Here is a 24,009-nt window from a genome sequence, read left to right as displayed (position 1 = left end):
GGGTCTATCAGGCACTGTGTTTCCTTCTTTGTGATGGAAGAGGCAAACTGCTGCAATTTGTGTTTTACTTTGAAAGGAATATCATGGTACTCTCCTGACTCCAGAATCCCCCACATGCCACTGAAGTATCCAGCCCCTGAGTCTTTTCAGTGTTTATTTTCTCTTCTCTGGGATGCACATATCTTACCAAGGCTTATACAAGACTAGCCACTTCTTTCTCACCTTGCCAACTTCGCATGATGTCGTTGGTGTTGTGGAATATTGCGACATTCTTTGAGATGTCCAGGTGGCCCAGATCTTTTAGAATTCCTAACAGAGGACGAGAGACTTAACATAGTCCTGAGACATAATCATGAATAAATATTGTTGTCTGTCCTATGTGAATGCAAACTATTTCTGATCTTGTTTTCCAATTTGAATGGAAAAGAAGAACCCGTTTGCCAAACCAATGGCTACATCCCATGTACCTGAGACCTTATTAATCTGTTGTAGCAACAATAGCACATTGAGTGCTGAAGCTGTAGCTGGGCTTAGTGCTTGATTAAGTCTGGCAAAGAAGACAATCATCCTCTAGGATCCATCCAGTTTCTAAAGGAGCCAGATTGTTGAATTAAATAAAGATATGGAAGGGACCACCACACTTGACTCTGAGGTATTTAAATATTGAACTCATCTCTACCATCCCCTGCAGAATGTATTATTTTAAAAAATAATTTATTGATGTGAAATTCACAAAACACAAAATTTATTGTTTAAAAATGAACAACTGAGTGGCATTTAGTACAATATTGTACTGAATGTTACAGTGTTAGGCAATCATTACCCCTATCTAGTTGCAAAACATTTCCATCACTCCAAAGTAAAACCCCTTACATATTAAGGAGTTTGTCCCTGTATCCCCCTCCTCCAGCTTGTGACAGGCAATAATCTGTGTTCTTTCTCCATGGCTTTAACTATAATGAATATTTAATACAAATACAATCATACAGTATGCGACCTTATATGTTGAAGGTTCATCCATGCTGTTGTATGTATTAGTACTTCATTTCTTTTTGTGGCTGGATAATATTCTGTTATGTGTATATAACACAATTTCTTTATCCATTCCTCCATTGGTGAACCTTGGGATTGTTTTCATCTTTTGGCTTCACTATTGTGAATAGTGCTGCTATGAACACACATGTATGGATATTTGAGCACTGTTTTCAATTATTTTGGTTATATACCTAGGAGTAGAATTGTAGGGGTCATATGGTAATTCTATCTTCAACTTTTTGAGGAACCAACAAACGTTTTTCAACACGTAGTCAAGTCATTTTGCATTCCACCGGCAATGTACAAGGGTTTCATTTTCTCTACTTCCTCTAATTGCCAATACTTATTTTCCATTTTTCCGATTCCAGTGATCCTAGTGGGTATAAAATGGTATCTCACTGTGGTTTTGATTTGCATTTTCATAATGACTAGTGATGTTGAGTATCTTTTCATATGTTTGCTGAGCCTTCGTGTATCTTCTTTGGAGAAGTGTTAATTCTAGTACTCAGACCATTTTTTAATTTTGTTGTCTCTGTTGTTGAGTTGTCAGAGTGCTTTATATATCCTGGATACTAGACCTTTATCAGCTATATGATTTGCCAACATTTTCTCCCATTCTAAAAGTTGTCTTTTCACTTTCTGGATGTTTTTTGATGCTCAAACTTCTTTTTTTTTTTTTTTAATTTTAATGACGTCTGACTTATGTATCTCTTATTTTTTTGTGCATGCCTTTAGTGTCATAGCTAACCAGGTCATTATTATTTTTGTGTTAACTTCAGCACTCACCAAACGACTTTCACATAACTGTCCTGTCCTGTGTTTCTACAAACTGATTTTAAAACTGGGTTTTGTTCTGTCCTAATATGGCATGGGCTCAATCTAGTGATCATTACAACTTTTGAGTGTGCTTTAAATAACTTTCTTTATTCTTTAATGTTAAAAGTGATATGAGTACTTTCAAAGGGATAAGTGTAAGTTTCCAAGGTGTCCAATTTACTTAGAAGTTTAAAATCTTGGGGCTAGAAATACATTTGAGGTCTCACATCTCAACTTCTATCAATGCAGGATTCCCTTTGATTCTGTTCCTCATGGATGACTGTCACACTTGAATTCTTCTAGTGACAGGGAGACTAGTGTTTCAGAAGGGTTAAGTTGTGTCATTGAACAGCATTAATTGTTACAAAATTTTTTTAAAAAATGACATAAACTCAGGGGCACCTGGGTGGTGCAGTTGGTTAAGCGTCTGATTCTTGGTTTCTGGTCACGTCATGATTTCAGGGTCATGAGATCAAGCTGAGCACAGAGCCTGCTTAAGACTTTCTCTCCCTCTCCTTCTTCCCCTCCCCCCATCAAATAAATAAATAAATCTTTTTTAAAAAAGATATAAACTCTAACATATTTCAACTTTATCCCATTTGACCTACTTTTATTATCCAAAGCTACACAATATGAAGCTATTCTTTTTTTTTATGATAGTGCCTCAGAATTGTAGAACTATACAGTGTCTTTCCTATGTATTTAAGCTAAACAGTTACCGTACATATAGCTCTTCCTCATTTCTAAATTTGGATTCTAGATATTTCGTCGTCCAGATCACCCTCCTCCAACAAAACTTCATTTTGTCAATGTTCTTCAAGTGTAAGATTCAGAATAAAACAAAATGCTCAACTATGACCAAAGGCAAGAAATGTAATTATTTGTACATCATGATTTTATTAATGAAACTCTGGTTGCTAACTTCCTTATTAGTCAGCCTCATGTAGATCAAGCCCATTTCATGTACTATCATTTATATTTGCCCTAGTGACAATACCAACCCCTAAGGAGAACTCTATGTCTCTGCAATGTGAACTAAAGTGATATTCCCCCATTCTGAAGTATATTATCAGGGCTTCCAGGACCACACAGGAAGGCTCATGATACCTTACAAGGAAAATGTACTATTTTAACATCAGACTGCATGAAACATGTTGCATCTTGGCCACAAAGTGGATCCTATTTGTGTGTCAGTTTCTGATTTATTCTTTTAGAATATATTGGCATATGCCCACTCTGCATCTAACCAAGAGAATACTGGAATCATACTGTAGTTGCTGTGTGTGTGTGTGTGTGTGTGTGTGTGTGAGAGAGAGAGAGAGAGAGAGAGAAAGAGAAGGAGAAAGAGAGAGACTGGCTTATTTCATTTAGCATAATGTTCTTAAAGTTCATCCATGTTGTAGCATAAGTCAGAGTTTTCTTCCTTTTTAAGGCTAAATAATATTCCCTTGTATATATACACTACATTTTGCTTATCTATTCATCTGTCAATAAAACTTGGGTTGTTTCCATGTTGGAGCTACTACAAATAATGCTGCTATAAACATGGGTGTACAAATCCTAGGTTCAATTTTTTGGAGTATATATATGGAAATGGAATTGCTGGATCATATGGTAATTATATTTTTAATTTTTTGAGAAACTGTTATACTATGTTTTCTATAGCGACTGCACCATTTCGCATTCCCATCAACTGTATACAAGGGTTCTAATTTCTTTCCACATTTTCACCACCACTTGTTTTTTTTCTGTATTATTTTTTTTAATAGACATCCTAATGGGTGTGAGATGGTATCTCATTATAGCTTTGATTTGCATTTTCCTAATGATTAGTGATGTGTTTTCTAAGCTTATTTTGGATGAGGCTTGAGGCTTAACAGGTGTGATGTTTATCAAAGACATAACTGGTAGTGTTGTTAGAATGTGAACTCATATGTAGTAAAGGAAAAGTTGGCAGTCACTGCAATGATCCATTGGTCAGCTTTGGTGGATTAATATTCCAGGAATTCTCAGTTGCAGGAACAATTGCTTCTGGTTTCTGTCCTTATCTACAAAAGACTTAAAGGGACTTACTCCAATCTCTGGTGAGAATATTCAGAATGAATCAGCATTTGAGTAATGTATATCATTATCAGTATAAAATAATAAAGAATAGACAGAAAATCAGCTTAGGGCAGTGTAAAACTAATTTTCTGTATGGGTGTGATAAGAAGCAGAGGGAGTTCTTCCTGTGTGATATATCAAGGTGATAATGTGCCCCATTAGGACAATTTGTTTTATATTTCTTAAAATAGATATGACTGAGAAAATGACAGATGGAGGTCAGGAAAAAATTCATGAAGTCCTTCACCTTATATTCATAAATCAATGACTTGGTCCCAGAGAGGTGGCTAAAAATATATTTCTCTTTCAGATGAAGGAGATTAGGTTGTGAAAAGAAGAATGTGTTGACTGAAATGACTGAGAACATCACCTCTGTCATTCACACTGTACTATAGCATTATGTGGAACATAAGGAACATGATTTTTTTTCTTTCACTTGTACCAGTAACACACAAATCTCTCCCCTGTCCCCCTCCCCCCTCTCTCCATGTCTCCCCCTCTCTCCCCTTGCCTCCCCATGCCTCCCCCTCTCTCCCCCCTCCCATCTCTGCCAGTCTCTCTCTCTCTCCTCTCTTTCTCTGCCTCTCTCACACACACAGATACAGATTTCCATTTTATAGATGAAACCACATGAATTTAAGTCAGAAAAATAATTAGGTTCAACTAAATCTTTGGTCCCTGGCAGGGAAATAGTTAAGGAAGAAATAATTTAAATGAAATTGCACCAAGTATTTTCATGGGGGAAGAATTAGAAAAAAAAATACCCAGAAGAGATTATGTTGAAACAATACTAATGCCTGAAAAAATAAGACTTTAGATGTTTCTCACTCTTAGAAGGCAGTACCAGAATCAACTCCCAAAAGAGATCAGTATGTGAAATGACAATCTTGGGCTGAGAATGAAATTTTTAAAGTTCACTGTGAAATACTGATTTTTTAAAATAATTCCTTTTTGAAATATCTGTAATCTTTTAAACTTATAATAAGTTACAACCTAAACTATAATGAGGGTACTTAACATGTCAGGAAACAAGGAGAAAGAGTCAAATGGCAAGGTAGCATTATGAATTTCTAGTGAGAGTTGCACTCTTGCTTCTGTTTTTTATCGCATTCCATAAGCGTCACAGAAAAAAAATCCTTTAAAGAAATACATCCTACAGCTTATCACTCATGTCAGAGAAAACCCGTTTAATGCTTTTGTTGGCCATGATACTGAAAATAAGTCTTGATTGAAGCAAGCACAGTCATATATTGAAGTACACAAATAGACGCATTTGCTTGGTTTATTCTGCAGTCTTGCTGCAAGAATGCAAATGAGCTTTTCCAAGCCCAGTTTCAAGCTGTCAAGTGACAAAGGGGAGGGGGGAGGGGGCAGGAAAAAAAAATCAATTGAGTTAACCTAGCACAGAAGTCTACAGATTAATTATGTTTTAAAAAAACTGAAAACAAAGTGTTTTTTGTTGGCAACTTGAAAGATTGGTGCCTGAAATACTCCTTAATACTATGTAAACAAATGGAGCTTAATCAGTTGCAGGGACAGCAGTCACCATACCTGCAAATGGTGTAGAGTAAGGTTGTTACTTTCCTTTCAAATAAATGAATAGGGCAGAGAAGACAGTTCTTTTGCAGCTGCAGACAGAATTTATATATTGCTTACAGGATGGTGACAGATTGGCACTGTGACTTCAAATGCCAAGTAGGTATCAGTGTGCTTATTCTTTCCGTTGGGACTCTAGGGATTCGAGGGCAATTAAACAGGCAATAAAATTCTCATTTTATCCCTAGCATTTTGTAGTAGAGACATGACTTCTGAGGCTTATAAGGGTGTGGAACATCCTCATTACTGTTTTTGGTTCATTTGGATGGATTAAGCCCACTTTTGTAGGATTGTTATTCAACCATCAATTCAGTAAATCAAAAAACATACATTACTTTGGTTCTTGACCCAACCCTGACTTAAATATTGGGAAATTTACTTGTTGATTAGCTACTTGATGTTGATTGAGAATCCAAGCATGGTTAGCTCTGTGTGCTAGAATAAGCAGAAAGGTAAAGTTGAGCTCTGACTCTATGGAACTTTGGGAAGGGCAGACTAACTTCAGGCAAAGTAGCAAAGGTTGTCCTTTGGAAGATAGTGGGACCCTAAAAGTAACAGATGCCTCTGAGGTATTACCTAGAGCATTCAAGCATTCAAGGCTTTTTAGTAATTAAAAAAAAAATTAGTAATTAAAAAATACTTGAGTTTATGAAAAAAAAAATACTTGGCTATGAATGGAAGAGAGATCCAGAGGAAAGTAAAATGATTTGGTATGGTTTCGAATGGCAGATGTTCACCAATTGGCAGCAAGAATTAAGGCAACTAGAAGGAGATGGGGATAAAATGGGACAAGTTAATTTGTTTGAAATGCAAAGAAGATAACTCTAGTCCTCACAATTTTAAATGAGATCAGGGATGTTGTAGAGATAAGATGCAGGTTTTGTGGAGAAGCACTAAAGATAACTTTCTGAGATTATTTTTACTTTTATGAAATGAAAAATTAGAAGAGAGAATTTGGCAATGCATTGGAAGTAGAGGATACTTTGAAGACATTTCCCTGCTTTCAGTTGGAAGTTAAATGGGTATGGTTAGATTACAGCTGAATATAGAACATTGGCTAAAATCTGCAACAGGAAATAGCAAAGAGCAGATTATTAATTAGGACTCTTGTTTTTACCCAGTGTTTTCAATAGTTTTCCATTTATTTCATTAAAAAGGTATCCATTACCTTAAACCCCCTACTGATAAGGAATAAGCAAAATTATATATTTTGTTGCATTAACTCATAATTACCTAGCACGTTCATGCTGTATAATCTCAGGTTTCACTTTATTTGTAAATATGCTTTATAATTGTACAGCCCACACAGCTTCATTTGAAAGGTTTGAATGTGTTTTCCCTCCTGCATTTATTATATTGACTTTGCTTAATAGCCATATTGCATTTGTTGAATAGGGTCTTAATGTAGATACTTTTTTATCCTTTTCTGTCAGATCCATCTTCTCATCCCTATCCTGTAAGGAATAAACATATCACAAAGAAAATTCAATGCAAAGTATGTGCCCATTAAATTCTGTTGATGAATACACAAAATGCCTGAGTAAACAATATACAGATATGAAAAATCCCTATATAGTCTTATAATGCACATGCACACACACACACACACATATGTATGCACACACACATATACATACAGACATACATTTAGATGTGAAGGTTGACATCCTAAAAATAAATTTTCTTTCTCACAGTAAGCCAAGTTACAGTACTTTGTTAAGCAATAGCATTAAATTATTCTCATTTTATGCATTGCCATCTGGCATACTTGTACTTTTTTTGTGAATCACAGAAAAAGCAATTCAAAACCAGACATTAAATAGACTCATAAGTAATTATCGACATATTAAGTAGTTTCTGAAGACAGGTTTGAACACATACATTCCAACAGGATTTTCTTAGGTTGATAGCCATAAGCGTTTCCATTGAGAAAAAATATTTTATAATATTATTGTAAAATAATTTGGCAAACTGTTTCTATGTGCATCTGCTTGAGTCTTCTTAAAACATGCTACATTACAAAAGTAATTCTGTTCTGTGATTCATGCTCATCCCCTTTTCTGTGACATTTTTCCACATTTTATTAATGGGGAAGGAATCCTCATAATGAAAAAAAGTGTCTTCATCCTGAAAACACCCAGATTGTTCTGCCATATACATCTCAGGATTCTGTGCATTTGGAGGGAGAGTGGGTGGAGTTCATCTACTTTCTTTGTGGAACAGGGCTCATGCCATAGGGACCACTCAGATGCTCTCCCATTTGCTTGTGAAAGTAGCATAATGATGTCACAGGAAAACTGGTTTCATTTTTTTATAGTCCTGATCTTAAGAAATATGCCTTTATATTTAACCAAAACAGATGCCCCTGCTAGAACTACTAGTCTGGAGGACTTTGTGATGCCACATGGCAGCCATTTGTAATTTTGGTCACACTAGTTTACATGTCGTTGAGCCTCTTGAAACGTGGTCCTTGGAACCAAGCACCATAGTCCAAACATGGGGTCCAAGAACAGAGGGGTTCTCACTTTGTTTTCCTAATAGAAATATTACAGTCATTCACAGACTGCATTCGTCTTGTCAGGAGACACTGCAAACTGTTGCCTAAAACTGATCTTGACTCATTAAAATCATGAATATTTATTAAATTTTTTTTGTCTTCTCAAATGTGTATACCTAAACATAGACATCTGTAATTAACCATATTAGATCCCATTCTATAGTTGTTTCTGACTTTAACGATTAAGAAATCTTTTAACAACCATTTAATGTTTATGACCATAAAAATAAAATACCTTTTAGGACAGAAAAAGTGAAAAAGATAGGACAGAAATAGACAAATATTAGACAAAAGTAGAACAAAATATGTATATATATATAAAATGCCTAAGACACCACCATCACCATTATATGTGTAACAATTTTATATGCTGCTTTTTTTTCCCACTTTAAATTACTTTATGGATATTTTATTGTATTATTTAATATTCTTTTGAAATCTGATTTCCAGGAAGAACTGAATAATATTTGACAAAATGGGTATATTTAGTTAAGTAGTAGACTGTTATTAAGGATGTGTCTGTCAATTTTTTTCTATTGAAAATAATACTACTAAAAACATTCTTATACTTAAAATTTTGCATGCATGTCTCAATAACTTTAGAATAAATTACTGGATATAGATTCCTTGGATTAAAATTGTGAATATTTAGAGGAAATCTTAATGCATATTGCCAAACTGAAATTCATTCTCAAGGTGAATTTTATTTTCCAATATGTAAATCCATATAATAAATATGTATGTGTATATATAATATTTATAACATATGTATATATAATATATAAATTTATATGTATATACACATGTGTAGATAAGTTTACATTTACATATACATGCACATGTATATGTGTGTGCATAGATATAGATATCTGGAGTGGGTAGAAAGAAGGAGAGAAACTGGAAAGATTCTACCAAGTATTATTATGACTAATCTTATAGCTGAATCTTAACTGTGGGGTTGAATTTATTATGTCAGGGTAAGTGTTACATTGTGCTATCAGACTAGTCCAGAAATTTATACCCTGGGTTTGTGGGATACAAAGGTACTATGATGGACCTGACCTGAATTTTACCTTTCCTGTTTCTTTGACAAACATTTCAGTAACAAACGGAGTAATGAAAGTCTGAAATTTTAGTAGGGTATTACCATTGCATGAAAAGATGGATGTGTGAAATTCATCCAGAGGTAACAATAAAACTACAAGCTTTAATGGGGTATGGTAAAAATTGTTGCTGTTATTTTCTGAGAAGACAAATATTCCATTGAAGCTTCCTTGGTGGTTGCAAAGTTTTACTTATGAGCATTGATGGACTATGCTGGGTTTGGCACTACAGTTCATTTAGACTAATAAAAGTATGTTCCTTTTATTCTGAAGATATTACTCTCTAAAAGGGGAAACTGAAAAGTAAGCAGTGATCTATGCAGTGATCAGATATGTGCAGAGGTCTGTGTGAGATTCCCTGGGACACTCAGTTCTGCCTTTAACCCTCCACTTTAGCATTCTCCTTCTTCCCTAGTCACCTATCTCTGTTCTGTAGTGACCAAAATAGTATAATGGGACAGGAAAGGGTAAATGGGTGGGCTAACAATGGACCAAAAAATCTAAGCAGAAGTACACCCTAACCTACACCCTGTCTTCAAAGAAAATTAAATTACCTTTAGGCAAGACCAGTCCAAGAACCTGGCAGCAAATTTTGCTAGTGGCATATCCTGGCACTTGCTTACAACTGTGTATACCTGTTCTCTGCTTGCCGCTAAGCAGAGAAGGAGGGATATGCTGGGCACCAGAGCAGGTCTGGCCCCTAAATAAACCGATGTATCTCTGCGTGAACACCACTCATTGCTGATTTACTGGTGAGGGTACCTTTGTTGCATAGTCACTGATGTTTGCACATCTAAACTGTGTAAGAGGGGCATCTGGGTGGCTCAGTCGGTGAAGCGTCTGTCTTCAGCTCAGGTCATGGTCCCAGGGTCCTGGGATCAAGCCCTGCGTCGGGCTCCCTGCTAAGCAGGGTGTCTGCTTCTCTCTCTGTCCCTCTCCCTGCTCATGCTTGTGCGTGTGCTCTCTCTCTGAAATAAAATAAAATAAAACTTTAAAAAAATAAAATAAACTGTGTTAGAGCCAAGAATGCAAACAAAAGATGAGAATTTCCAGTTCTGCAAGTTAGAGGAGCCACAGGCTTTAGTCTTCCATCAGAAAACTCTTAAGATTGTTATTTACAAGAGCTGCCTTATTATTTCTATAAAATTGGGAACTATCATTCCTTCTCTGCAACACAAAGATTGGTAACTCAGATTGAGAATTCAAGCTATTATCTGGACACCTGTAAAGGACCAAATGCAGAAAAAGCCTGCAAATGACAATAGTGTCAACCTTCACACCCACAACAGGGAGATGATGAAGTAAAACCGTTTATCAGGCTGCATCAGGAATGGGTGCAAGAAAAGCCAGCTACACAATGAAGACCCAAAGACCGTGGCAATCCAAATATTTCCTCAGCTACATCGTCAATTACTAGTTCACTGTGAAGTTCCCACCACACCTCTGGGTTGTGAAAAGAACTCTAAAACTCTAGGTGCATTTGAGAGGGTAGAGGTGACAGTGGTGAATAAGGGTTCCAACAGAACTTCCTTACAGCTTCTGGGAAGCAGCAACAAACGGGTCCTTACCCAAGTCATCGTGACAGATGAGGTGACCAAGAACTGAAGCCTCTGACAAGCAGTGAGAACCATTTAAGGAAAGTGCAGTACATGAAGGAAAGCAAAACAAAGAGCAAGCTGAGAGGTAGAAAGAAAGCCACAACATGTGGTGTCCTAGAGTTCAGGGAAAGAACATTTATAAAAACATTGAGTAATGAAAAATAGCAAATATCAAGAAGACTCAGAAAAGAGAAGTGATTAGCCACAAAGAGCTGATAGATGATCACAAGGAAAATGATGTGTCAGGGTAACAGAGAAAGCAAAGCCAGAGTGTTGTGAGTTGATGAATAAATGGGAAGTGTGAAAATTAGAGACAATAAGAATAGACAGTAATTCTAGGATTATTTCATGGAATTTGATTTAGGATGAGAGAGACTTGAGGATGTTTAAGTGATTATATGATACAGATAATATACGGTAGCAAATAATTCCTCTCTGTGGTGTTACACATTTCAGTCTTAATTCTAGCCCTTCCATTTCCAAGCAGCGTGATTTTGGACATTTCTCTGGGTCTTCCTCTCTCCTTCCTCTCTTCATCTGTGAATGTGGGTCCACATCCTCTCAGCCAGTGTTAGCTAATTTGTTTTATTTGAAGTCACTGCAGAAAGAGGGAAAAATCAGTGCAGCCAGGTCTCTTGGGAGGTAGCAGGCTATAGATTCGAGAATTCTGGCGAATGAATTAATCCTTCAAAAGGGGAAGGTCTCTCTTACACTTTTACTCACATGTAAAAGATAAAAATAAGGGTTCAGGTACATTTACCTTTATGGGTTTGACATGGACAGATTTCCAATTGTAATGTCATTTGTTCTGAAATAAAAGCTAGAATTATTAGCTCCAGGTACGTTACAGGGCTAGTGAGTTAGTTGAAGAATACAGGAAGATGAAGATTTAAAATAGCTAGAAGAGTAATGGTGAGAGAGTTTACTGAGACAACAGGTTGACAGTCTTGGTGCCCATCTGATGCTAGAGAAAATGCACCTAAAGGAACAGCACTTTGTGGGATTCTGGTTTTTCTCTGAACAGTGTCTCTACTCTGGCATTTGATTAGGGAAGTGCCATTGAAATCTACAGGAGAAAGAAGGGGGTGAAGGGGGTGGGAATGAAATATGATAGAAATAGATAATGGAAAAGTAGAATAGAAGGATGGAGATCTTGGTCAGATGAAAGGCAAGTTGGAATAAAACTGGAGAGCTAGGAGGGTAGAAGTAGAAAAACGTGTGAAAAACAAACAAACAAACAAACAAACAAAAACCTAGGGTGTTTATAAGCTGAACTTTTCTAGATTTTACAGACCAGGCATTTATCTGTGTGAGTGAGTTTACATTTCAGAAGGTTAGGGTCAAAGGCTAGGTCACTCATTTTATCTTTGTTGTCCTTACATCATCATTAATGGTTCTTCTTTCATTTTTTTCTAATCACACATTTAATAAATTATTTGTAAATCAATAAGTAAATACACTAAACCTGAAAATGTGAAAAAGGAAGACTATGTTACTGATCCATAGGCATGCAGGAGACTCCAACTGCACATAGATATGAATGTTTTATAAATAGCGTAGTCACTGCAGACATACACCCCAGATATACATTGTTGATAATCTCATTTATGCCACCAACTCTCCTCAAAAAGATGAGTTCTGCTTAGTTCTAGTTAATGTGATCTAAATCCCAGACTAATGAAGTTTTACTGTATTTGAGGACCACTCTTTGGCTGATGTCCTAATCCCTTCGGTCATTTGTTTCTTTCTTACATATGCATACATGGGTAAGCATTTGTGTGTGTGGTGGGGGGTGGTTCTGAAGTTTATAACAACAATATACTGTTAGTGACTGGAATGGAAAGTTGTTTGCAATGACTCTGTAGCCCTGTTCTACACTTGTAGTTCAGTTGATTTTATTGCCCTCACCCGTCTACACAACGATCACACACAGGAGAAAAACACCGGGACCCTAAATCAAAGTGGTTATTCACAATGTTTTGCTTCAAATAAGATTTATATTTAAACATGAATCAAGAAATCTACATTGTTTGAGAGATATTTTAGAATCCTATATTTTGACCCTTTCTTGAAGAAAGGTGACACATAATTTCTGGATAATTTAGAAAAAAAAGTTATGACCCTTCTAGCTAGTTTTAAAATGAACATTTTTTTCTATCAGATTTCTAAATTTATCTTCCCGAATTCACTGGTTTCTAGAACTTGCCATAAGCTCTGAAATCTAGGAAACTACCAAGCACTATGTAACCCAGCCCAAGAATATACCTCAAAGTGTCTTAGATTTGTGTATCAGTTTAGGGGAAACAATTGATTCCACCAAATCCTGAAATCCTGTGCAGGGGAGTCCAATATCCCAGGCTGTACCCCCCCGGGACCACTCAGTGTTCTACTATGGAGACTTAAAAAGATCTGTTTTATGGATAAATGATGCCTATTCCCAAAGACTTCTCAAGAGACAACATCTTTACCACTAATCCCTTATATACCAAAGTGGCTGGAGAAAAAGTACACTTTAATTACACAGCACCAAATATAACTACCAATTTATTTTTCATCTGGAAAAATAAGAGGCTCTGAAAGAGGGTAGAAACTAAAAATCTCAAGATTAAAGGGTATTTAAAATTTTAATATTAAATCTTTTGCACAAACTTTTTCTCCTTACATGAAAAGTACTAAATAAGTTACATTTAAATGCCCTACTTATATAAAAATAAAATTAGGTACTTCTCATTTAAGAGAGAGTGGATAAGATTTAAAATATAAGGAATAGGAGTAAAGGATGAGCAGTATATCCAATCTAAATTACATCAAAAACCAAATATAAAATATAGACAGAACTTACATTTTTCTAAAAGGAAGTAAATATTCACTACCAACCCCAATAGGTAAATTACACTGATGAGAAGAAAGATACATGAACGAAGATATTTTCTTGCTTTGACTTATAAAAAAAAAAATGATACATTTCATGTTCATTTAAATGTTTAGGGTTATAGTGTTAGAAATACATAATTCTACTTTTATGGACAGGTCGACTAGGGGAATATCACAATCATTTGAATTGGTTGTCTTCATACTGAGTAGGGCTTGCTTCTCTCTCTTTCTAAGCTTTATTGAGGTAAAACTGATATAAATTACAAAAAATTATGTGTTAATGTATACATTTTGATATGTTTGGACATAAGCATACACCCATGATATTATCACCACAGTCAAGGTCCTAAACATATCCATCACCTCCAACAATTTCCTTGTGTTTTTTTCTTTGTGTGTGTGTGTGTGTGTATAAGAACACTTGACATGTCATCTACCCTCAATGTACTTTAAGTGCCTAATATGTATTAACTGTATGTACTATGTTGTATAGCAGATCTCTAGGACTTATGCATACTTTTTTAAAACTTCTCTGCACGTGTAAAACATGCCATAAGATGTCCTATATTGCAATGGAAAATGCAACTATTTTTAGGCAAATCCCATGAGAATCAATGGCATTAAGGAGAAAACTAGATTCCATACTTTCTTCTTTGTCTCACGTTTTTTCACACTCAAGCTCCTTGACATCTTGGCTGCTATAAGTGATGCAATTAGAAGTCCATGGCTGAGAATAGTATTTACTTTTGTCAGAATTGGGAGGTTTGTGTGATCATCATTTTCTTCAACATATGTCTCTTTGGAATCATCCACTGTAGTTTTTTGTTTATTATTATTATTATTAATTTTATAATCAGGAACATCAAAGCCCTCTTCTACTTGTGTTGACTTTTCTAGATTGGTTTTTACAGATATTTTCTCTCTTTATGAAGCCACTTCTCACCCATTGCCCAACATCTGTTGCAGTGGGGTGGATTCATTTTATTTCAAAAATTATACTTCCGGTAGACTGCAGAAGAAATTTCAGGATCTTCTTCAAGTGACTCTATATCACTCTGTCCTGCCTGATTTACCTTGATATACCTCATCATCTTCCTCTGAGAATTCTTCTTCTTCACTAAGGCTATAATCTTCTGAATCAAGACTCAACTTCAAATTCTACAGCGAAGTCATCTGAAACTGAATCTTTTTTTTTTTTTTTTAAGATTTTATTTATTTATTCGACAGAGAGAGAGAGACAGCGAGAACAGGAACACAAGCAGGGGGAGCGGGAGAGGGAGAAGCAGGCTTCCTGCGGAGCAGGGAGCCCGATGCGGGGCTCGATCCCAGGATCCTGGGATCATGACCTGAGCCGAAGGCAGGCGCTTAACGCCTGAGCCACCCAGACGCCCCTGAAACTGAATCTTGATCCAACCATCCGAGTGTTCACTTACACCAGCATCAGGATCCAGATTTGCTGGAGTCTCTGATTCCATGCTCCTGCTTCTTCACAATAGATCTCCCTTATTACACATAAAGTGAGGCTTTCATCAAAGAAAGGGAAATACTGTCAGATTTCTGGTGCTTTCTTTTTCATTCACCAGGTAATTCATCCGAATTTTCATCTAGTCAGAAGTCATCTCTTCTTCTGAATTCCCAAAATACTCTTCTATCCCAGGCCCCTATGTGTGTGAGCACACTAGGTCCATAGGAAGAGGCCGCTGGCAGTGACAGAAGCTGGACCTCGGTCAGAGGGGCCTAGGGCCGCCCACCATCTGGGCTTCTTGCTCTCTCTTCCTCCCCATCACTAAGGCTGCTGAGGTTCCCTAGTGCACTTCCAGGGTGTTTGTGCATGTGCACCCAGGCCATGCAGCCTCACTAGTTTCTCCTTTCATTTTCAAAATTGTCCAGATATGGACACAAATTCTGTTTTCATACCATGTATGAAAGATGTAAAGATCATTGGAAAGTAGAAGCCGAGGAAAGGCAAGGGCAGGGTACTTGAAGCATCATCCAAATGGGTACAGAATTCATGGCCCAGCAATGAGGGAAAAATAGAGGCCTTGAGTAAGAATACTAATAAATGAGTACATATTAATAAAACATATTTTATTTTTTTTCATATTAACAAAACATAATTGGATGAGAGCTAAAAACTCAAGTTTGAGTCCTCACATACTGTCAACTGCAATCCAGTAGAACATCTGGGCACCTAATATGCAGCATGCATCTAATAGAGTGGTGAATGATTCCATGTGATGCTCCTCTGATTTAATTACCTTTAGAAGTCCAAGTTTGATTCCTTCCAAACTAGCATCTATTGCAAGTCTAACGAGTTAAAAGTTTGAGCTGGAGAATAGAGCCATTACAAAATAAAAGTAATCAAACAACTCTTACAGATCTCCTAAAGCAATGATTCACACAGGATTTCACACAAAACTCCCATTAATGCTAATGAAATTGGGTAAGTTGCAGGCTGAAACTCTCCCATACATTGATAGGTGAATAGTTCCCTGAGGTACTTACTTAGATGAGGGAACTTCTCTCCACTAATCCTCTCTGGATGAAAAATAAGAAATAATACTTCACAAGTTGGTTTCTTTTTAAAGTAGATGGCACAAATTCAGAATCATTGGTGTGAATTAATCAAAAGCCACATTAAGACATCAACTAGCTCATTTTCAACCAATCAAACCATCTTCCATTCAGATAGATACCAGTCGGCCAAAGTCTTAAGGTAGTCTTGTTTGTGGCTCTGAAAGTAACCCATTAAATCCATTCCATCTTGCTTCTTCAAGATTCTAGAAAAAGGAACTGTGCAATTATGTGAGGGAACTAGTTGAAAAATAGAAATTCCTGATTGCCTTAGTATGAATTGAAGAGTTCAGCTGCTGATTTAATTAGCTGCCTAGGGAAGGAAAGATCATGAAATGTTGAGTTAGAAACAATATAAGATCATTCAAAGACATACAAGTGATCGTACAGGTATAATTAAGCTTCTGGGGCAGAAATGGTGTGTACGTGTGTGTGTGTGGTTCAGAAGAAGCAACTTTCACTAGCATGTGAGTGTTTTTGCTTAATAACAATCATTAGGATAATATCAATTTGATTGTGTACAACTCTTGACCTAGTCATCTTCTCATTTCTTACAATTTCCCAGGATAGGGGCAGGGTTGTGGTTACTATATTATTTTACAACTGACAGAATGAAGCTCAATTTAGTAAGTTACCTCATAGAAGAAAAGTGGTAGGCTCCCAAAAACACACATTAAGTCAAACAAATGTAAATAAAATAAATATGCTGATTTTGATGAGCATGATATCACAGAAAGTAAAGATTCTTAAAATCTCATTTAGTCTTCCCTTCTTTCTTCTACAAGTAATGCAACTGAGCCTTAAAATGGGAATTTTCTAAAAACCATCACCGAGGATCTTAATGTCAGAAGAAATTTCTGGGCACCTGGGTGGCTCAGGCAGCTGACTCCCTAACTCTTGATTTTGGCTCAGGTCATGATCAGGTCATGAGATTGAGCCCCGCGTGAGGCTCTGTACTCAGTGGGCAGTCTGCTTGAGATTCTCTCTCTCTCCCTCTCCTTCTGCCCCTACTTCTGCTAGCCTGCACTCTCTCTCTCTCAAATAAATCTTGAAAAAAAAAAATCTTGTGTGTTCCCTTTTGGTTAGTGATATCTAGAAAGTTTGTTGAATAGAGATAGATCCCCAAATACCGAAATATGTCTTTGATTTAATTATGCACGAATGCATAAATAGTTGTTACCATGTGCTGTTTGATGAAAATTATCTGGTGCTTCTTATTTTGACTAAGACCCAAATTACATTGAATTTAAGCATTAGCAGACACAATTTTGGCAAATTATATGGCTTTAAATAAAAGAAAATTTGCTGATTTATTAGACCTTAAGAATCAGTGCCACTACACATGGCATTTTAAAAATGACTACTCTAAACTCCACAGTTATAGCTGGAGATGTTTTAGTAATTGATGAAACAAGTAAAGTGAAAATCAGTAAGCAAGGTCACCTGGGTGGCTCAGTCGTTAGGCGTCTGCCTTCGGCTCAGGTCATGATCTCAGGGTCCTGGGATCGAGCCCCACATCGGGCTCCCTGCTCTGTGGGAAGCCTGCTTCCCCCTCTCCCACTCCCCATGCTTGTGTTCCCTCTCTCACTGTCTCTCTCTGTCAAATAAATAAATAAATAAATAATCTTTAGGGGAAAAAAAAAAGAAAATCAGTAAGCAAATATAAGACCTGAACAACACTATCAACTAACTTGACCTAATTGACCCTCACAGGGCAAAGGGAGAAACCCAACAGAATACACACCATTCACCAAGATAGACCACTTTGTGTCACAAAAATTCTAGAATGAAGTTGCACAACATATATCCTCAGACCGCAATGGGGAGGAGAATAGAAATCAATAGAAAATAATTGAAAAAATACTCAAATATTTGGAAGTTTAAAAACACACTTCTTAACCCTATGTCAAAGATAAAAACAAAAATAGAATTAGGAAATATTCTGAATTAAATTAAAATGAATACATACCAGCTTTTATGTGTTGCAGCTTAAGTAGTGCTTAAAAACTATAGCATTAGATAAGTCTGGCTAGGGGTTTATCAACCTTGTTAATTCTTTCCAAGAATCAGCTCCTAGTTTTGTTGATCTGTTCTATTTTTTTTATTTGTATATCATTGATTTCTGCTCTAGTCTTTATTATTTCTCTTCTCTTGCTGGATTAAGGCTTTATTTGCTGTTCTTTTTCCGGCTTCTTTAGGTGTAAAGTTAGGTTGTATATTTAAGACTTTTCTTGCTTCTTGAGGAAGGCCTGTATTTCTATATATTTCCCTCTTAGGACTGGCTTTGCTGCATCCCAAAGGTTTTGTACTATCTTGTTTTCATATTAATTTGCTTCCATGTACCTTTTTAATTCTTCTTTAATTTCCTGGTTGACCCATTCATTCTTTAGTATGATGTTCTTTAATCTCCATGTATTTGTGGTCCTGCCAAATTTTTTCTTGTGGTTGACCTCGAGTTCCATAGCACTGTGGTGTGAAAATATGCATGGTATGATCTCAGTCTTTTTGTGCCATTTGAGACCTGATTTGTGACCCAGTATGTGATCTATTATGGAGAATGTTCCATGAGCACTTGAAAAGAATGTGTGTTCTGCTACTTTAGGATAAAATGCTCTGAATATATCTGTTAAGTCCATTTGTTCCAGTGTGTCATTCAAAGCCCTAGTTTCCTTGTTGATCTTCTACTTAGATGATCTGTCCATTGCTGTGAATGGTGGGGTGTTAAAGTTCCTTACTATTATTGTATTATTATAAATTAGTTTCTTTAAGTTTGTTATTAATTGATTTATATGTTTGGCTGTTTCCAAGTTGGGGCATAAATACGTAAAATTGTTAGATCTTCTTGTTGGACAGACTCCCTTATTATGATATAGTGTCCTTCTTTATCTCTTATTACAGTCTTTGGTTTAAAATCTAATTTGTCTTGGGGCACCTGGGTGGCTCAGTCAGTTAAGCCTCTGCCTTCGGCTCAGGTCATAATCCCAGGATCCTGGGATTGAGCCCTGCATTGGGCCTCCCTGCTCAGCGGGGAGTATGCTTCTCCCTCTCCCTCTGCCCCTCCCTCCAGCTTGTGCTCTCTCTCTTGCTCTGAGCTCTCTCTCAAATAAATAAGATATGTAACAAATAAAATTAAAATAAAGTCTAGTTTGTCCCATAAAAGGATGGCTACTCCAGCAACCCTAGGGTTCATTCATACATGAATGGATAAAGAAGAGTGGCATATGCATATATACAATGGAATATTACTCAGCAGTCAAAGAGAATGAAATCTTGCCATTTGCAACAATGTGGATGGAACCAGAGCATATTATGCTAAGCGAAGTAACTCAGAGAAAGATAAATACCATATAATTTCATCATATGTGGAATTTAAGAAACAAAACAGATGAACATAGGGGAAGGGAAGGGAAAATAAGATAAAAAACAGAAAGGGAGACAAACAATAAGATCTCTTAACTATAGGAAACAAACTGAGGGTTGCTGGAGGGGAGATGGATGGGGAGGAGGGGGTAACTAGGTGATGGGCATTAAGGAGGGCACTTGATATAATGAGCACTGGGTGTTTCATGCAACTGATGACTCACTAAATTCTACCCCTGAAACTAATATTACACTATATGTTAACTAAATTGAATTTAAATTAAAAAAATTTAAAAAAATCACTTTCCCACAAATGGAAAAAAAAAGGAGCAAATTAAATGCAAAAGAAAAAGAAAAAAAGGAAATAAGATAACAAAAATTAGTGAAATTGAAAATATAAAAGAGAGAAAAATCAATAAAACCAAAACTGGTCCTTTGAAAAGATCAATAATAAAATTGATAAAACTCTGGCCAAACTGGGGCAGCAGGATGGTTCAGTTGGTTAAGCATTTGCTTTTGGCTCATGTCATGATCTCTGGGTCCTAGGATCAAGCCCTGCATGGGGCTGCCTGCTCAGCAAGGAGTCTCCTTCTCCCTCTCCCTTGGTCCCTCCCCCCTACTCATGAGCTTGCTCTCTCTCTCTCTTTCTCTCAAATAAATAAATAAATAAAATTAAAACAAGAAAACAAAAACAAACCTCTGGCCAAACTGATTAAGAAAAAAAGACCAAAGACATAAATTACCAATATATTAAGAACAGAAGAGGGAACGTCACCTCAGGTCCTACAGACATTCAAAGGTTAAAGGAACCTTATAAACAACATTATGACTATAAATTTGGTAAGACAGGTTAAATGGATAAATTCTTTGAGTGAAACAGCTAAAAGTGAATTTTATTATCAATAATTTAGATTTTAATAGCCCTGACTAAAAAAATAGATTGGCTGAGGAAAGGAAACAAAATGCACCACCGCTGTGACTAACACCAACGTGTTTTATTTAATTGTTTTGTTTTTATACCTCTGCCTGACATTTTTTGGCAACATTAAGATCTACAGGGGTGGTCGCCTGGGTGGCTCCGTCGGTTAAGCAACTGCCTTCGGCTCAGGTCATGATTCTGGAGTCCCGGAATCGAGTCCCGCATCGGGCTCCCTGCTCAGCAGGGGGTCTGCTTCTCCCTCTGACCCTTCCCCTCTCATGCTCTCTGTCTCCCATTCTCTCTCTCAGATAAATAAATAAAATCTTTAAAAAAAAAAAAAGATCTACGGGGTAAAGTTCAATCTCTTACTATCTGAGAAAGTCACATTTATTTCCATACTCTCTCCTCCCCCATTCTTCTTTAACAGATCTTATATCTAAGACAATGCACTTCCAGTTTTGAATGGTTTCTAGTCCAAAAGAAGCTCTTGGATATAAGAAATAGAGCTAATAGTCATTTTCCCTGCCTAGACTGTGGTGAGTCCATTGGGATACCCTATTTAAGTTTTTTCTCAATTTGAACCTTAGGAATTTTACTAAATTGTATTAAATGAGAGCCTACATGGACTGATACTTTTGGGGAGATTTGAAATTATCACATTACTTTTTGTACCTCATCCTAGTTGTGGGCTTTGTGTGCTGGTAGTCAGTCACTAGTATAAAATAAAAATGCTTTCTAACATGAGTATTAAGTATTCATTAAGTTATTAATTCTCCAATAGGTCCAGGAAGAGAAAAAAATAGATCAAGATAGTTTTTATTAGTCAGAGAGATAATAACATGATAGCTATAATTTATTGAACGCTTGTATGTGCCAGGGAGCTCTGCAATTTTCATTCATTACTTAAATTAATCCTCATAACATCATTAAGACATGAGAATAATTCTTATTGTATCACAAGGATCCTATACTAAAGACTAAGAAATAATCTGCCAAATAAATTAGCAAAACTTAAGGGGGAAAAATCACCAGTGTTGGAAGTGGCTGTTGGGAAATGTATACATTCAAACTTGCGTAAAGGTGAGAGGGAGCTTAAATTAGTAAAAACCATTTTATTAAGTGATTTCTAATATAGAGAATCATAAAGGTGTTTTTATTTTGTTACACTATCTGCCAGGCTAGGAACATAGTCTAAAGGAATGGTTCAGGCTGTAGGGAAAAAAAAAAAAAAAAAGACAAAACCTGGAATTAATGATATGAATTTGAGCAACAGCCATAATATTATTTTATTAGCAATATTTAACAATATTTATTTAGAAATTTATAATATTTAACAATATGTAATATTTAATAATAAGTAAAATATAGTGACCTGATTTTATGTTAAATGCGATGTGGAATAAACATACACACATGTAAGAATACACACATATGTATATAAAAATGAATACGTAACAGTTCTATATCTATATGTTTCTTGATTAAAACTATGTTCAAAGCATGATGCACAGACCAGCCGGCAACAGGCTAAGAGTTTTATTTCTAACATTTCCCACCACTTAGGTTATGTTTCTGCAACAGTGAATTGCTTATAGTACCCCAAATGAAGCTATGACTTATGCCTTGACTCATGGCATTTCTTTTTCCTGGAATGAACTTCCTATCCTTCCTGTCTTGAGTTAGCCCAGTTTATCCCTTTAGATACGACTTGGGAATCCTCTTTCCTCAGAATCTCTCTCTGCCTCTTTTCACGAACAGCTAAGTTTCCCCTAATCATTCCATCCCACAGTCTCAGGCATTGCTCTCTAAATTAATCTCTTCATAGGCTTTGTAGACTACCATCTCCCCTGGGATCCCTTGTGAGCTCAGACACTATTCCATTTCTTCTTTATATTCCCAGGGTCTAGCAAGTTTTAGGTGTGCAGGAGCACCATAAGCTTCTCAAAAACAGAAACTGTAGGATCTGAAATGAAAGCAGTGTTTCTATTAAGGTAGTATGATTATATTAAAGAGTATGGTTCTCTTTTTTCAATTTCTCATAATTTTATACTGTGGGTATGCTGTTTTTATAATGAACAAAATATATACATTTAAACATGAAGCAAATGCATATAATGTCTATCTGTATTTGTAGTAGTACCAGCCTTCAACCAGCAAATTTTAGAAATACCTAGAGAAATAGTTATATTTCATGACAAACTTTAAATGTTTATTTGAAATCTGGGGTCAAAATTGAAGAAAACCTACATAAAAAAAAAAAACTATGCTGCATGCCCGTACGAGTCAATTCTATATGTGGTTGAAAAGTGTAGTAAAGCATGAAAACTGCAAATAATTTATTTAGTCAAAGTATTGTCACAAAACACAGTGTATATAGCTGACGATAAACTCACTCAGCTAATAAAGCAAACTACGTGTCCTAAAAAATTAAAAAAAGGAATAATAAGGGATGACATTATGCAATATATATATATATATATATATATATATATATATATATATATTCCAAATATTTAGCATAATCATGCAATTTGTGTGCATCCTGCCCCCACCACAGATATACAGCACTACTTGGAATCCCTGCAGTTGTGATTTCTGGGAAGTAAGGGAGCAATAACAGTTAAGAAATTATTTTAAATTTCCTGCAGACACTTATTAAAACAAGCTTCTTAGGTTTACTGCCCATCAGCAGGGACAGATGAGGAGCTGTTTTTTGGCTTGAGTGGAGATCTGATTTAAGGAATACACACCGACTAATTGATTGTTGGGCATTAAAACAAGAACAAAACATCAAAACCTGTGCAGGAATATTGAGCTTCTCTGAGGTGGTATTTCTCTTTCAAAATACCAACAATAGGATACCATCTGACACATTAAAGTTTCTGGAGACCAAAAAGTTTATTTAAGCAACACCATTGTGACACCCTAAGTAAAGGAATCTCTAAGAAGAGGGCACTGAAAAAAGAGCCAAAAAAAAAAATCACAGAACAAAGGGAGATAACTAAGTTAAAGCACAGACGGGATAACTAAGCCTAGAACAGAACATCTTTGATCCTAAACACATATCCAGAAACCATCAATGGCAAATGTTACAGGTAAAAGCAATAAAAAGGATTACCTCAAGAGGGGAGAAAAAGGCACATATTTAGATGCACTGTTAGAAAACGAAACCAGGCAAGCAGGGAAAGATCTGAAAATTGAAAGGGAAAATCAAATCAGTGGCTTTTCTGCCTCATCCATCTGCCGGCGCCCAGACAGCACAGTTTGGAGTCCAATAGAGTGAAAACAAGATCGGGCAACTTCAGCAGAAACACATCCTCTCCATTTTTAAAATAATGAAAACGGTAACAGAGGCATGACCAGGAACCAAATGGAAGAAATGCCTGGGAAATTGCACAGGGGACAGTCAGAGGCAGTGAAAGGGAGTTTATTCATTGGAAGGAAAATTCAGCACGGCTGGACCAGGCCACATGG

The 24,009-nt window shown here is 36.3% G+C and overlaps 1 pseudogene; it reads right to left on the bottom strand.

The window, feature by feature from the left end:
- Window positions 1–13,843: 13,843 nt before the first annotated feature.
- Window positions 13,844–24,009, bottom strand: part of LOC118543521 (E3 ubiquitin-protein ligase Mdm2-like) — a 69,441-nt pseudogene continuing 59,275 nt past the window's right edge.

Source organism: Halichoerus grypus, chromosome 10 (genome assembly GCF_964656455.1).
Source record: "Halichoerus grypus chromosome 10, mHalGry1.hap1.1, whole genome shotgun sequence".
Lineage (NCBI taxonomy): Eukaryota > Metazoa > Chordata > Mammalia > Carnivora > Phocidae > Halichoerus > Halichoerus grypus.
The sequence above is the reverse complement of the archived record's forward strand: the minus strand, read 5'-3'. Positions and strand labels throughout refer to the sequence as shown.